This window comes from Periplaneta americana, chromosome 16 (genome assembly GCF_040183065.1).
Source record: "Periplaneta americana isolate PAMFEO1 chromosome 16, P.americana_PAMFEO1_priV1, whole genome shotgun sequence".
NCBI classification, from domain to species: domain Eukaryota; kingdom Metazoa; phylum Arthropoda; class Insecta; order Blattodea; family Blattidae; genus Periplaneta; species Periplaneta americana.
Genome location: NC_091132.1, coordinates 95,380,493 through 95,396,315, shown reverse-complemented (window position 1 = coordinate 95,396,315; position 15,823 = coordinate 95,380,493). Strand labels below are relative to the sequence as shown.

The window sequence follows — 15,823 nt, the reverse complement described above, 5'->3', positions numbered from 1 at the left end:
AAAGCCTTTGCGTTTTTTAAGCAATTTCGGAATATTTCCTGCACCAGTATGTAGTCTAATCTGATATCTGATTTCGTACCATGGGCATGTCCAGATGTATCTTCTTCGTTTATGTTGTTGAAATAGTGTATTTTCAACATTCACTGTATTTCTCTTACAGATATTCACCAAAGATTCTCCTCTGTCATTTCTTTTTCCCAATCCACATTTTCCAACTGTTCGTCCATCTTGTCCTTCTCCTACTACTGCATTCCAGTCGCCCATTAGGATTACGCAGCTCCCTTCTTCTCCTTCTCAACTACCTCTTCTATCTTGTCATAGCTTTCTTCCACTTCCTAATCTGCTAATCCACTACGTGGCATGTAAGTGTGCATAATAAATCCACAAAACCAGGGTCGTCTTATATGGCAGATAAAAGAAAAAGGGATATTACAATTCTACATTAAAACCATTATAAAAAAACAACAGATCACATTCGTTGTCTGAAGCAAAGAGCTCGTAAAATATATCCTGACTTTCACTGTTGACAGCGCCATCATATAGGTCCCATTCTGAATGTGACGAGTCGGTTTCTACTTTGCCATCACCAGTCCGGGGTTTTTAGGGGGTTTTGAATCTTGAGGATTCAACTCATAGTTGTCCGGCTTTTTGTTACTGTTACAGAAAAAGTTTTTATAACTGTCATGAAAAACAGTCATGCTGTCTTCTCCTGTTATTCATCTTCTTGATTAATTCCTCGTCACGTACAAGGGCACGAATTTGAGGTCCATTGACCTTACAAAGCAGAAAAGGCTGACACTATATGTTACAAACAATCAGTATTTAATGCTCTGACAAACTGTTTCATCAAGTCAAACTTGATGTGAAGTGAGGGAAAAATGATTCTGTCTCGGCTAACGATTGGTTCATATCATATCATAAAGTCGACCGTGGTAAAACATGACCAAACACGCTTTCAGTTTTTTTTTTTTTTTTTTTTTTTTTTTTTTTGTTACAGTAGAGTATAATTATTATCGAAATGTGAACGTGAGGCCAACAGCCGGCTGGTCTGTCTGAGCTTTTCAAGGGCTGTGGCACCACAGATTATTATTAATGTTAATTGAGCACCCACCTGCAATAATGGGGTAAGTAGTTACGAAATATATTCATACTTACCCCATTATTGCATGTAGGTGCTCAATTATGTTCTTTCATGTCCTTCCAGTCAAAATACTAACAATACGGCCTACCATAGAGTTTTGCGTTATTTTGGATGAGAGTGTCGAAATACAATTTTAATATTTTATTGCTATCACTGAGTTTGAAACGGAATTGTAGTGGTTTTATCCGTATTTAGTTTAAGTATATTAATAGTGAACCATTTACTTGGTTTATCGATTGTCTTAGAAATAGGCCTACTTTTTATAAGCAACAGCTCATCGTCTTCTCTATAAGCAGGACGGACACAAGGAACAGAAATAAAGGATATTCATATTACATAATTGTGTTCATTAAGAAAGCACTCAACACTTAAAGATTTTTTCTTCAGAAAATATATTAACTACATATTAAATGTAAGAGAAAAACACTTTTCAATAATTACAAATATAATAATAAAAATAATACACTGCAATTACTTACGCATTAGGTATATACAACAGAGAAACCTACACTTTTCCTTTAGAAAACAAACATTTGTTAAATCAGTGGATAAAAAACACAACAAGGGTTAAATGACATCCCACTAAACACAGCTTCCTATGCCCTCCACATTCAGAAGACAAATATATGTACAGTTACCCTGAAAAAGAGTGAGACGATTCTTGGTCGTCGGAAGTTAAAGTTCTACAGCGCGGTTCACTCGATATCGACGTAGGGATACATAACATGACAAATAGTACAAGAATTGTTACAAGGACCACAACAAGGACAAGAACCAGAATAAGGATCACGAAGAAGACTGCCATTTAAGGCCAGGATTTCACAACATAGCTCGAGTCCCAAAATATCATTGCTTCACTGTACCGAATGGCAAATGCCTGCTAAGGGATCTACATTCTGGACTGCTGCTATCACTGTCTTGTCTCGGTAGCTCACATAGTAGCGTGCCGGTTCCATTGTATAACCGAAACGTCTCGTGTTCGATCCCAGGTAAAACTTTTTTTTTATTGAGGTGTAATTAATTTGTTCAGAGTTCCTCGACTGTCTAATTTGTCGAAAAATATGGAATAATTTATGCCCAATTTCTGGGTCTTACAAGTGGGCTGAACCTCGTCAAAAAAAAAAAATAAATCTTACTTGGAAGTTAAAAGTATTCTTCCTCAAACAAAAATCATAAGAAACAAAAAGAGACCTGTTAACTTAAAATCTTGTCCACATGCCATCAGCTTCTATTACAGCTCTAAGTCGATCCGGCATGGATGTCACGAGATTGTGGAATAAGTTCTGATCCCCGGCGAGATCTTCCCAGGTGTCAACAACTTGATCCCACAATTAGTCTCGATTTTGAGGGCGTCGGTGGGCATAGGTGGCTATCCTTCTCTTTTTCAATTCCGCCCATAAATTTTCGATGACATTCAAATCAGGTGACTTCGGAGGCCAATTAATGATTTCGATCTCGGGTCTCCTTTGAAACCATCTTTGAATGCTTGCAGCATAGTGCACGGGATGGTTATCCTGCTGGAACAGCAATGTTCCTTCGGGAAAACGTTCTCGGGCGGAGGGAAGGAATATATTTTCCAGAATGTGCTCGTAAGTTTCCGCATTAAACCGGCCATCGATGCGTTCTATAACGCCAGGTCCATCGTAAGACATCCACCCCCAACACGATATGCTAAAGCGCACCGATCTTTCATGTCGGTGCACATAGCGCTGATCATGTCGGAGACCATCCTCACGATAGACACGGACAGGACCTTCGTAATCACTCGAGATGGTTGTTTCGTCGGAGAAAATTACATTTCTCCAATCGAAATCCACTCGATTGGTAGCGAAGGCAAGACGGTCGACAGCTTGTGCTTCCCCCAATATTTCCATTTGCGCAGCCCTCCGGCTCCTAATACCGCGGTTCCTCAACCTGCTGATCACAGTCTGTGAAGAGCCGGGAAAGTTAGATGCTGCTCTTATTTCGTTAGCAGTCAGAAAGGGGTCCTGTCGAACTGTCTCGAATAAAAGAGCATCCTCTTCCAATGAAGAAATCCGCGGACGCCCAGGAATAGGGCGATTTTCGACCTCCCCAAAATTTTGGTAACGATGAACCCATCTCGCGGCTGTACTTCCAGGAACACCGACTAAACGGCCAGCAGATCTAGCCCCATATCCAGCCTCAACTAGAGCTATAACTCGCTGTCTCATGTCACGTCGGTTCGCCATTACGATGAGAAATGAGAGATGACGATAATACTTTAGTGTAGACAATGACTATTTAACATGATATAGAATTATTGAAATAAGAGGCATCTTGCATAGTAAGAGTTAATAAATCAACCCTAAATTAAATATCTAAATAACAGGATATAACTGGAAGTCCAATTGTTGCGAAACTAATAAAATTAAATCTAATTACATTAAATAAACAAACCCCAAGTTATGACACCACATTGCTACAGCTAAATTGTATGTTATTAACATAAGCATTGAATAGGTCCGTGGTTGTGCGTTGGACGACAAAACCAAACATCGAAAGTTCGAATCTTGCCGAGGAATGTAACTTCTTGCTTTTTATAATGTAAATCAGACTTATAACTACAATCATTCATATTTCTTACATTATTTATTAATATTTATAGCCAACATTGAATTTGTAAAGAAAAGACTTTAGAAATCTCATATGGAATTTGTGATCTGTAGTGACATAAACATAGATTATCTCTCGGAACTTTTCCGTAAAAGTAAATTAAATTCACTCCTTGAAACTGGAAACCTTATTCGTAGGGTCATTTTCCCATAGCATACAAGCTGAAGTAACACAGCCATTGATAAACGTTTTGTACACAGAAGTAGACTGAATTCCTATTCGACAGAACCTATAATCAATGGCTTGTCTGACCATGATAAACAAATCCTATGTGTTTCCAATGTCACTGAACAATTTCAAAATATTAATTTAAAAACTAAGAAAGGATCGTAATTGCTGTATCTAGTGATTATTTACATTTATGTCTACAAAATGAATCTTGGAAAAACATATATGATACTGGTACTACTGATATTAAGAGTAAATATATTGAATTTTTCACTTAATTTCATAATCACTTCAGTAGATGTTCTCCACTCAATGTTGTGAAAAAATTCAAAAGTTAAAACATGTAGATAACGCAGGGACTTCAAAATCTCATGTATTAAAAATAAGAATCTATATGTAATGAGTTGCAATGTAATGATCTTCATGTTCTTAAATACTGCAAGAAGTACAGTGTAATTTATCAAAAATTATGAAAGAGGGAAATAGAATATATTTGAGTAGAAAAGTACAAAATTCAGATAATGCAATTAAACCTATTCGTAATATTATTAAATTTAAACTTGTAGATATCCTAAGAAAGAAAATATTTTTTCATTAAAACCAATGATTATAAAGTAGAGGATCCCAAATCTATTGCAAATTCTTTTAACGTATTATAGTATATAGTAAAGAAATATTATTGACAACTTAAACATTCAAGATTTTGCAAAAGATACTGCAATTGGTTACTTAACAGATGTATTTAATAATTATTATTAATATATGTAATTAGTCAATAACTGCAACAGTGCTTATACATTCAATCATAACATGAATAAAATTGAATGCAAACACGTAGATAAAATAGTTAAAATTAACTGCAGGGGTGAGAATGAAATAATCCAAAGCCATACTTTTAACAAAAATTGTTTTTTGCGAGTGCATTTCTTACACATATGGGAAAGCTATTAATAAATTATTGTAATAATTACTCAACAAATGACATAGCCTAAGGACTCTAAACCTTTGTAAAAGTTTGTCTATTATTATATATTTTTTTAATTTCATTTTAATTTAGTTTTTTATATATATATTCATTTACATTGTATATATGTGTGTGTATAAATGCATTCATTAGATTAACGTTTATAATATTATAACTTGTAATTTTGTATTGTTTGCGATCATTAACACTTAATCTCAGGACTTTGTAAAACTATATTTCAACGTGACTTAGCTATTTCAACGTTATTTAGACAAAAAAATTGTTGTGTAGACTAAGAATCGAACTCGCACTCTTCTACACAACACGCAGAAGTCTTACCGTCTGAGCTATGGAAACGACATGAAAGCTTTTCTTTCTGTGCGGAGTGTCGATCTAGTCATGAAGGTCCATTGTCGATTTAACTACACGATTTATGTATATATTTATCTTTTATTTAGGTAATATTATCATATTTTTTGCAGTTTATTAATTGAATTTCGGAACGATGCTAGTAACAAACCAAATAGCCTGAATTTAAGTAACTCAATATTCGTTTTCTTGTGTATCGGTGCTCTGGTCTCCGATCATGCGCAGTGTCTTACATCTGACACTTAGGAATATTCAATCGTCTCATCCTTTTCCAGGGAAACTGTACATGAGAAGGAGTAAGAGGCAGTTGTTGACAAAGCATTACAAACAATTGCTGGTTTTCTTGCACATTTACAGAACAACATGAATTTCAGATCCTCACCTACGAAAGGTAAAGCTTATGATATAATAAAGACAGTGTTAATTTCATTTTTTTTTTTTCAAGAAAATGCAGTTCACCAAAACTACAGTAAATAATTTAGGGACTTGAACAATAGGTTGTGTGAAACTGCAACATAAATTATAAACAAGTGTTTTGATGGAGTACTGAAAGAGAAATTGACAGCTCGGAGAGACACCATTTGTCTCGTTTCATATTTATTATCCACTGTTTCAACAGTTCCTTTTTTTTTTTTTTTTTTTTTTTTTTCCCCCAAAGGGAATCTGCAAGAAAAGAAAAATACTGTACACACCGCATGGTATGCCGGGCGTTGTTACACATTTATGCATGGAAAGAAATACAGCTAATTAACAAAACTATGGACTTAACTTCATAAAATTTACATGAAATATGATAAATCAGTTGTCTTTTTTCTTTTGACATTGCAGTTATATGCAGCACCCACAACAGGCATGTTTTTTCTTTGTTTTTTTCGTAGCTTTTGCCTCCGTATACACAACATTGTAAGCAGACGAATTTTTACAACGGTGGGCGCTTACTTCATATCTGCCGTGTTTCGCGGTGGCACCGCAAAGAGCGCTGTACAGGACAACATGGCCACTCTATATTCTTCTCTTTCTAACTCGTTGACTCAATGTGTTTTAACTTCAATCTTTAGGTAGCTGGAATACGAAGCCTACTTATAACCTATTTAAATAAATCTAATTTAAACCTATGGATAACAAACATCAAAAACAATTTCTAACAAAGTATATTTCCTTATAAGTCGAGAAACGAACCTAAGATTTCCTGATTGGTAGCCAGTATTGTTAACCACTAAAGCCCCGTCTGTGTCGTAAGTGCTAGCGTGACGGTCTTCCATCTAGGCTCCAGGTTCGATCCTCGACCAGGTCATGAAATTTATGCTGGACGAAGCAAACTTGGTAAAGGGTTTTCCTTGGGCTACTCCCATTTTCCTCTAACATTCTATAATCTTTCCTCTTATTTCGATTATCTGCAATGGTTAAAAATAGGCTGAGGTGAAGTCATGGGGGTAGTCATGACGCTGATATGGGCAGAGCCTGGGGTTCAGATCCCTGAGGCTTATGACGTACTCGTCTGAGGCTTATGAGGTACTCGTCTGAGGATGGGATCTGGCACTGTCAGGACTGAGGCAGGATGGCCCACCTCTCAGCATAGGATTCACGATTGCCACCTAGGCTACCTATCGGACTTGGACAAACATCGCACATAGCCTATAGAAAGTACAAAAATCCATCACGGATCAGGTCCCAAAAAAAGCCAAAGCATTCCAAAACCAAGCTAATCATTAGACCAAGGATTTGGCCATAAGTGATAAATGATATTCTGGTTTGTGGCAATGAATTACGAGTATATAATTAAAGCCGATGTAGCCCAATAGAATTTTATTAGCGTTGTAGGCCTACATTGAGAGAACTTATGTAAGAGGAACAGTGGAAGGGGGAAGGGGCGGTGGTAAATTGCACTGGAATTCAAACTTCCTGTATGTACTTCCCAGCGCTATACCAACTACGCTACCGAGGCCGACCCCGATGAGGATGATATTATGATAGGATGATTATGACGTGCTAGGAGAGGTCTTAAAACTAAGCCTAACCTAATTTCAAGACCATGGACGAACAGAGTAATATTCCCCGGTATTTTATATATACATAATTTTATATTAAATGTTCTTATGAATGGATTAACTAAAACAAATGGGTATTATATTTATCAGACATCCTACAACTAGCAATTTCTTTTCTGGACTTAGGAACTGTGAACATTCTAATATAATATTTGGACTGATTTATCACGTACTCATTTCTTGGACAAGACATAGAAATAGTGGGCATATAATTAATGGACAAGAAACGTTGGTGAGTATACTGTGGCTCAGGAAATGAACTCCTTTCCGAAGAAATTATGTGCTAAGGAACTCCTTAGCTCTAAATATTAAATCCTGTCGCTTATTCATGAACCCGCAAGCCTCGCACTCGATGGCAAGAATTATAATCACTACCACGACAAGGAGCGCTGCCAGAACGTAACGTGGAAATGCAAGTTTCGACGTGAAAAACATCAGTGCGTACCATTAGATCTGTTATCTCTATGAAAACAAGACAAAGGAATTACAAGAACTTCAAAATTACATAAAGAAAATTATGTGAAATGTTTTTGCCGAAAGATTTGTTTTTGTAGTTATTTGAAGACTTTTAATATTACAATGACTTAAAATCCCATTAAATTTATGTAACAGCCATATTCAGCTATGAAATATTATTGTTCAGAATTAATTTGTCACATACAATAAAATTGTTTTCGTGGCATGGTGTTACGTAAATCATTATCTATGTGCATATCTTCTTAAACCAGTGGTAAGCATTTTTACACATTTAGCCGTTCTACAGTGATCGCAGCAACCCCACCTCCTCATTCACCTCGTGCGTTAGATTGGTTCAAATCCTGGTTGCTACTGCTGAGTGGCGGATCGTATATAAAACATTACAAACTCTTGCTATCCTTAATGAAAACATAACTAGTTTATTTATAACAAACAACAGGGAGTAAAAACTCATATTTATGCAATAAGTGTTTTTAATAAAGAGCTCACCAGAAATATTAACATATGGTGGTGATATTTTCCAAAATTAGAATTTTCTAGAAAACATACACGTTATACTACCTTAATTAAGTTTTTTATTTGTGAATTATGAACATATTCATATTTTAATGCTATGAACAAATAGAAATAATGCTCTAAGCGCAAGAACTACCTGATGACAGCAATGACTTAAATTCACATAAATCTATCATCTTACCATATCCTTTGTGGCCTTCAATTCAAAAGCCAAAGTACTCTAATAATAATAATAATAATAATAATAATAATAATAATAATAATAATAATAATAATATTTACTTATTCTGGCGAAGTTAAGGCCATCAGGCCTTCTCTTCCACTTAGCTAGAAACAAAAGAAGCTGATACAATTTGCAGTAATACAAGTTAATGATTACAGACTAATATTTAAATAACACAAAAAATTGATGTAGTCATACAAGCACAAGTTGAGTGAAGTAATGCAAACATACTAAATTATAAATTACAAAATAACATAAGACTTAGAAGTTACACTCAATGAATATTGAAGCGCTAAGTGAGCCAATATTGCAAATACAGAAATTAAATTATAACTATACAGCATACACATACACACAAAAGAGAATTAAACATGAATGAGGAAGTAAGAAAACATTTTCAGAGAAATGAGTAAAATATGTACTAACAATTTGTAGGATTGCAATGAAGATTTATAATTTCAATGATAAAAGTACATACAACAATCAAGGTAGGAAAAAGGAACGGAAAATTAAATCTGAAGCTAGAAGTTCTGTCGCTTAGTACTGGTCACGTATTTGAATAATTTACTTTTAAATTGCAATATCGTTCGGCAGTTCCTGGGTAGGGAGTTCCAGAAACGAATAGCTGATGCTGTGAAAGAGGAAGAATAGTGAGCTGCTTTATGGCAAGGCATAAATAATAACTGTAAGTAACGAAATGAAATTAATTGGAAACATAATTATGTTACAACTGAGTTTAACTATAAAATGAAACTAAAAGTAAAATAATTGTAAGTTTAATACAAATGAACTCTACAGCTTTCCCATAACTAGGCTTGTAATGTTGGGGACCGATTACACAAGTTGACTGCAGCATGGTTACATAGGCCGGGGACGTGAGCTAGTACGAGGACATCGACTTGGTTCTGCGATCGATTACAGGAATAACAAAATGAGCATGAATAAATCTTGACAGTTCTAAAAGTAAATATGAGCTACATAGCATTACAAAGATACATTTTTACGTACCTTTCGTTATGTACAGAAGAATTATTATAGAATTATTCGTGGGTTTGAATTTCTTCCTTTTTTTTCAGAATCGTACAATTACAATGCACAACTCACATCTTCGGTACCTCACCAAATTCAGCTGCAAAAATATGCTCCTGAGAACCTTTAACCTTCGGCATTATTATTGAGCAGGTACACTGTTTACGCATGCTACAGTAGTGACTGGTGAATGGATAGTAAACTTGAATCCACCGTAACGCACTCTATTGGTCCCCAGCATTACAAGCCAACTCATAAGTAATATCAATCATCAAAATAGCTCTAAATATAAATATTTAGTAGTATTGATCTCAAAAATGCAATGTAACCTTTTTCCATAATTATTGCATTTAATCACGAAATAATCCAAGAAATTGCGAATATTGAACTTAAGAGAAATAAAATATATATTCGGAATATAATCTCACAAATGAGAAATTAATCCCGTTAGGTCATTAAAACACATCCATGCAGTTGCAGACTTTTTATTATACACAACTAGAAACTACTAGATACATTAAAATATTTTTCAACATAGTCTCCAGCGAAATTTAGATAATTTTTGTAGCGTTTCACAAATTTGAGTATACTCTCATCAAAGAATACTGCCACCTCTTATTTGAGTCATACCGTACCTCTAAGCTGAATAGCCCTCCTTAACTTCTTTATTGTCTGACAATACACATCTGCATTGATTGTAATGCCTCGCTCCATGAAATCCACTAGGAGTTCTTTTTTCTGTTCCAAATGAAAGTTACCATGAGTTTGTTGAGAGTTAAATTTCGTCAAACTTCCTCGGTTTTTTTTTCATTATTTTTGTGAGTAAAGTCCAACTTCATTATCTGAATTTTTGTCTTTATATAGCATCCGTAATTTGACCATGGATTTAAACTGTTTTAAAATTTTTACTAATTGAAATCTCATTACTAATCGCACCTCACAGCTGGCGGTATTTTGAATTGGGGCGCATACCGATATTTTGAACGGGTACTGAAAAATAACTAAAGGCGACGCGATCTGTAATCGACCGCGGAAAAATGGCGTCGTTATAGAAAAATTTAGCGTGCCACATGACAATGGAATTTTGTTTCCGAATAGCCCTCGTAGCTCAAGAATTGAAATAATTGCTTCTGTAGATTTGAAAACACCTCCTAGATAATCATAAACCTCAAAACTCAAAATGTACAGAGCAAACAATAAGGTATGGAATATTGTTAATAACTTCTTAAATTTTAATTCTACAAAGAAAGTTTTATAAAAAAAAAACTTTTGGAGATAAACCATACAATACTATGCCAATGTTCGAAAACAGTTAGTTATTCAGACATACCGTATGTGACAGTGAACTATTTTTTTTAATTACACTTTATATTAAAATTTACATATTCCGAATCTCCATTAAATCACAGTCTAGTATAGCTTATACAGTCACGAAGTTCAATACGTAGGGAATATGCTTCCATAGATAGTTGCTAACCACTAGGATCACTACTATCGCCTCATCACAGACAATGCGAAATAGTACCGGCACAGTCTATTGTTCCTAGTACCCTCACAACTCAAACTTCGTGACTGTATATACTAGACTGTGATTAAATGTTAAGCTTACGTATTATTGCGTAGAAACTTTACGCATTCACGCGTTTCATGTCTTTTAACAATTTATTAAACTTGTTTCGTGGACTTAAAACTTGAGACAAATAAGTATGTAAAATCATGTTGAGTAGACCATAAAATTAAACAAAACACTATAACTAACCAAACTTTATCACTGATGCTTAAAATGACAACAATTTACAGCCAAACAGTATCTCAGTCTATCACAAAAATAGTCCATTGTCTTCCTCACAGTTAAATGGCTGTTCTGTTCCATCTCATATCTACGAGTACAATGGACTGTTTTCGTGATAGACTGGGATACTGTTTGGCTGTGAATGGTTCTCAGTTTGAGCATCTGTGATAAAGTTTGCTTAGTCGTAGTGTTTTGTTTAGTTTTATAGCTTATGCAACACGAGTTTACGTACTTATTTGTCTCAAGTTTTAAGTCCACGAAAAAAGTTTAATAAGTTGTTAAAAGACATGAGACGGGTTAATGAATAAAGTTTCTACGCATTCATATGTAAAATTTAATGGAGATGGAATATGTAAATTTTAATATAGGGTGCAATTAAAAAAAATAATTTACTGCCACATCCTGTATCTCTGAATAACTATTTTCGAACACTGGCGTAATATTGTATGGTTTATCTCCAACAGTTTTTGTATAATTTTTTTTTTTTTTTTGCAAAATTAAAATTTAAGAAGTTATTAACAATATACCATACTTATTGTTCACTCTGTATATCCTCCTGAGTCCTGAGAGTATAGTGTATAACTATACTTCGTACATGAGTATGATATAAGCTGTATGTGCAGAGACCCGAAGTATAGTATAATATACCTGCATTTGTGCCCTAACTATAATCTGCATAATTTTTTCGGCATTTTTGCTCATGTCAGTGACTTTATTTTTAAGTGTAGAATTATATTGAACTTTAAAAATAAAACAAATGTATCAGGGCTCAGGAGGATATGTCAGTATTCAGTTGTTAAACTTATTCACAAAATAAAAAAAAAAAAGTCTTACAATTATTTTCTTTCAGTCTCTCATAAGTTTACTATAAATAGTTCGATGCTTTGAAATAAAGCAAAAGGAAAGTTAAACCGACATCTTTCTTTCTTCGTCAATACCTAACGGACCAAGAGGATTGGCAGTCGCGCATTTCAGCCTTGCAACTGGTCATGACTGCTTGGCGCAGCATCTCCACCGTTTCGGTATTTATCAACATCCAACCTGTACCCTTTGTGACCTTCAAGAAGCGATGAATAGGGATCATCTCCAACGCTTCCCAGCTCTAAAAACACTGACTGAATGTGCCAGATACTGGGAAGCGAGAAGCCTCATGCCTCTGTTTAGTTCTTAGTTTTTAGTTCTTTAAGGATTTTGTTTAGTTCCTTCATTAGATTTAATTTTAAGTTGTATTAAATTAATTGTTTTAAACTTGAGGTTGTGTTTAGGTAAAAGATAAGTTATCTATGTACCTGTCATTCGAATAAATAAATAAATAAATAAATAAATAAATAAATAAATAAATAAATAAAATAAATAAATAAATCTTTCTTTGTCGGTTTAACCTCCCCCTTTTCCGTCTTACACGTCACTGCTGGTAGGGGAGAGAGAATCACTAAATCACACCCTAGACATAACACAAGTACAGGCCTCCCTGATAATGAGATTAGCATAGTACAAGGCCACCGCAGAGATATCAAAGGATAATCACAAGACAAAGGACAAATATCCAGTCCCGTGGACGGAAGATAAATGTCTTCCATTGCCCACGCCGGAAATCGTACCTTGTATCGCTTGGTGGGAAAGCGCACGTGCTATCCATATAGTCACAACGGCAGACAACTTGTACAGGGACATCACTTTATTTTTACTTGCATTTTTATTGTACCTGCGTTTCTGAATGTACTTGACTCCTACCCCTTTCACTAATGTTCCTGCTCCCGTCAGCCACACAAACTTACGGCCGCTGTTACATTCGAAGTCTGCTAGCAGTGAAGTAAACAGTCCAGAGTATAGTGTAGTTCAGAAATATGGTTGCGTTTTCTATAGAAGAAAGAGCCTATATTATTGAAGCTTATTTCCAAGGGCAGGTATTTATGAAGATTAACTTTATCATTTGTGTTTTTTAATATTGGTGTCGGCGGAGATTGTTGGAGATTGATTTGTACTCTTGGCGGGTATTAATGGAAATTTTGAAAAATACAATTATTTTGAAATTTGAGTATTAACTCAGTATGAATATTACTTTCCAAATAATTAATATTAAAGGTTCGTTGGATTCTGGTAAAGGTGCGGTATGGCCAATAGACAATATTTGTTGGATTGAGACTGTATTTAACACACATGCATTAAACACGAAAAAAAAAAAACTTGCAGCCCTCAAATTAACACTTTCAAATTATTAGTGAAATGTTGAATTCTCCGTCTTTGTTGTTCACTAATGTAATCAGAACACCTGGAATACCATGTAATGTAGCCTACTTCGATATTATAACAAATTCAAAAGAAAAAATAGTCCGAAAAAAGAACTCAGAATATGAAATTCGCTATAAAACGACACAATAATAATAATAATTCGCGAATGTGTTCATATTTCGCTATTAGAACTTTATTTCGCGATTTGTCGTGATTATTTTATCCGCATATTATTAATCAGAATCACTTAATTCGTAAAGATTAGTAAAAATCTATTGTATATCTATTATGTCGTGATTTTCGCGATCTCCATAAACACATGACCCTACTTATTTCGCACAGGTACGGTGTGTAGCATGACTGAATAACTTTATCTGTGTGCACTGAGCAGAAGTGAAATTAGAGTTACCCAAAGTACGGTAATATGCTGAATAAAGTAGCCATTATATAATGAATACAACCGCCTGAAGAGTTGAGTTTGTGAAAAAAAACTGTTACTACTCTACTGTATTTTGATAAAATGCCGTAAAAGTAATAAACAAACTGAAAATCGTAATATCGTATTTCCCTGTAACATAAGTGGATACACTACTTTACTCTCCTCCTATAGCTAGTAAAATGATTTGTCTACATATTGCACTAGCAACTCCAAACTCCTGTAATGGAAGGGGGTAACAGTGTTTCCGAGTATAGCCAGGTTAATGTTAAAAATGTTGGTAAAAATAAAGTGATGTCCCTGTATAAACATAAGTATTATAAATAGTAATAGCATTTACTCGCGATATATTAAGTAAATATGTAAGCAAACAGTTCTAGGAGAAAGTTTGAACGTAAGAAGTATCATGTATATGTGCTTGTTCCATAATTGAAGCTAATGCAAAACGCTTATAACTTACTTGTCCATTGAATGAGATGTTTGCTGTGCATCTGATAAAACTTTCACATGACAATCGATTTTGCCATAAAATACTAATCAGGCACAGAACTGAACGTTTTAAGTTCTATGCTGCAGTCGCCAGCAATGTTAATTATTGTAATTCATAATGATATTTCCCAGTACTTCTCACTTGACGACATAATGTGTCAGAGGAAGAACAATTGAGGCGCGCGCTGGGTGCAATAATAGCTTAAGTTGAAGACCCATGTTTTGAGAAAAACAATATCAAAGTTTCAGAACAATGTAGAAATTTTATTCGTATCATTCGTTTTGTATAATTATCAGACTGTATAAATTATTTAAATATAATATCACTTATAATTTAAACACAACTCATTTTTAAATATTTGTAAATAAATTATGGAAAACGTAAGTCGTTATTGCATATAAAGACTGAGACTTCTTAAATTAGAGTACCTATCTAAGCATTAAAACCAGTAGATAAGTGTTACTTCACTAACATACACGAATTTTATTGAATGAATAATAAAAAATAATATTTTAGAATATATGCTATACTCGTATTTCTTTCACGTGTTAAAATTAGGTTAACTTGTCGACTAGTTTTGTAGGCTATCTTCTGAACTGGGTTGTCCTCGTTTTCGATGTGCGCCCTATGGGGGTTTGTTTGTGTGGTGTAATGTGGAGTCAAAAACTGTATGTATTCTGAAATTGACTTGTGTGTTGAGGATTTCATGGGGATGTGTTTTATGTGTCTGTAAATTTCGTATTGTTCTAATGTGTTTAGTTTCTGGGTTTTTGGTTGAATATGTAAAATTTTCATGCCTCTATTTATGTTGCTGTAAGTGTGGTTAGCATTTGCGATGGGTTCAGAGTATGTGCAATTGTTTTGTGATTTTGTTATGGCTGTGATGTGTTCTTCGTAACATGTTTGAAATTATCTGCCTCTCTGTCCTATGTAGAAGTTGTTGCAGGTGTTGTATTTGAGTGTGTATATGCCTGTGTGGTTGTATTTGTTTGTTTGTGTTGTTTGTGTGTTGAGATGCTTTTGTAGAGTGTTTTTTTGTTCTGTCTGCAATGTTGTAATTTAAGTTCTTGAATGAGGTTGCAATTTTGTGTGTGTAAACTAGTCAACAAGGTAACCAAATTTCATCACGTGAAAAAATATAGTATATATTCGAAGTGATATAGTGTTAAAAGTTGTGTAATCAAGATGTATAAAAATAATAGTAGGCCTAACTCAGAGGTCTGCATGGGACGTTTTCGCTCGAGCGCCAAGTAGTTCATAGCATAATCCGATAGGTAGCGCACATGCATGATGGGTAAAATTGT

General features: G+C 34.6%; 1 long non-coding RNA gene across 1 annotated transcript in view; it reads right to left on the bottom strand.

The window, feature by feature from the left end:
• LOC138690959 (uncharacterized) overlaps window positions 1-15,823 on the bottom strand; it is a 1,057,789-nt gene that overhangs the window by 809,633 nt on the left and 232,333 nt on the right. The window lies entirely within an intron of this gene.